This window comes from Nothoprocta perdicaria, unplaced genomic scaffold (assembly GCF_003342845.1).
Source record: "Nothoprocta perdicaria isolate Ctin4 unplaced genomic scaffold, notPer1 scaffold_3, whole genome shotgun sequence".
Taxonomy (NCBI): Eukaryota; Metazoa; Chordata; class Aves; order Tinamiformes; family Tinamidae; genus Nothoprocta; species Nothoprocta perdicaria.
In genome coordinates, this window is record NW_020455532.1 from 417,671 (window position 1) to 419,801 (window position 2,131).

A 2,131-nucleotide genomic window follows, 5' to 3' on the forward strand; every position below is an offset into this window, starting at 1 on the left:
GGAGCGCTGTTGGAGCTGTTGTTGGCCCTACTGTTGATGCCGGGCAGGTAGGTGACTCGGAGGATGTCCCTCATCCAGCCCTCCAGGAGGGAGACCTGCAGGGGCAGAGAGTGCGATAGCGCCCGGAGCAGAGCGGAGTGGAGCGAGTGCTCGTGCTGGGAAGGTTGGCACGTGGGGGTGTAAAGCGCAAACRCGAGGATGTCCCTCAGCAACACGTGGGGACGCACATGGAACCCCCGGGGGTTTAGTCTCGATTCCTGCCCCTCCAGAGCCCCCCGCAGCACAGCAGGAYGTGTGTATTCCATGCCCTTATTACAGGCTGTAACAGGGCTGGGAATGAACAGCAATTCCCTGCCCGGAGCATGTGAAGACGCAGGGGGAGCRAAGCCCTGGGGGGTCCCTGGGGGGGCCTGCGCTGAGCGCCGCGCTGGGCACTCACGTCGATGTCGCCGATGCTGGACGCCGCCTGCCTCAGGGTGATGCTGTGGGGGGAAGCGGAGCGGTCAGACCTGAGCCCGGCTCAGCCGCTGCCCCGCTGGGGTGCAGCTCGTGCGCGTGGGCACGGGCGCAGCGCCACGCGCGCTCCGGCGCAGCGAGCGGTGCGGGCCGCCCTACCGGTCGATGCTCAGGCTGGTCTGCAGGTTGTTGCCCGAGACAGAGGCGCCAATGTTCAGGTCGATGTCCTGSAGAAGGAACAACACAATAAATGAGGTGATTTCCCCGGCTACCCCTTGGCAGAATCCCCAGAATTCATGTAAAGAGCCCAGAACCAGAAAGATCAACCCCCRTATGCAGAAAGAGCAGCCTTTGCAGGGCGGCATCACCAGCCCTGAGCAGTCTGACATCTTAGCTGCGTTTGCACTAATTCACCAAACATTTTGTTTTGTTATGTGCATGCCACAGACCCCGGGCAGCCCCCTTTGAAAGACAGGGAGCAGCGAAACCCTCGTCRTGTCCTGGGGCGTCCCCGGAGGGCAGAGAGGCACCTACCGCGAGCAGGGTGCAGAGGGGCTGCGGCGGGGCACCGGGGCGCGCGGCCAGCACGGTGACGGAGGCGGCCAGGCGGGCGGTGGCACGACCGTTGCGCAGGGACACGACGGGCACGCCGGCGCTCCGCACCTGCAGCACCAGCGGCAGCGCGGGCGGCACGGCGGCGGCGAGCTGCGGGCGGCAGGACCGTGAGTGCGGGCAGAGCACGGGTGGCGCACGGGGTGGTGCATGGGGTGGCCCATGGGGTGGCCCATGGGGTGGCACATGTCACACGAGCACCCACCTCGGGCATCAGCGAGAGCAGCACGGATGTCGACAGCGGGATGCTGGCGGCTCCCTGCGGGAAAGCGCGGGGTGGAGCAGGCTGCTCCGGCGGGCGCAGGAGCCTGCACGTTGGGGAGCACCCACCTGCACGGAGCCTGCGGAGATGTCGGTATCGAGGGCGCCGGTGCCGCGGAGCAGCCCCAGGACGGCGCTGAGCACGCTCGGAGGGAGCCCAAGCTGCGAGACGCCGCTGGCCACCGGTGGCAGTACGATGGACCCCACTTGCCCCACTTGTTCCAGTTGTCCTGTTTGTCCCAGTTGTCCCACTTGTCCCACTTGTCCCAGTTGTCCCACTTGTCCCAGTTGTCCCAGCTGTCCCAGTTGTCCCACTTGTCCCACGCCAGGGTCAACCACGTTGCCAGCAGAGTCCCGGACAAGGAGCTGTGGGGCACAGTGAGAGCAGCGTGGGTTAGCTCCGGAAAGCGAAGCAGGGGCAGCCTGAGCCTGGGGGCTCCCTCCAAGCAGCGCTTTGAAATCAGTATTTAAAACTTGGGGCATCTCCTGCATTCAGGGACGTGGGAGCCCAATGCAGGGAGCAGCGGCACTCACGTTCAAATCCAGCTGGATGGACTTGTCGCCAATGATGGGGAGGGAGCCCAGCGTGTACTGCAGGTTTCCTAGAGCCCCCAGGGGCAGCACGGCTGCAGGGAAGAGTGAAAAGGGCTGAAACGGTGGCAAATGCTCAGGGGAYCCAGAGCAGCAACTTGCAGAAAGGGTCTGCACTGCTGACCGGGRTTCCTGCTAATTCAGTGTGCCAGAGCTGAAAGATGCACTTTATGAAGCTAAAATATTTGTATTTATCCAATGGAAGGAAGGG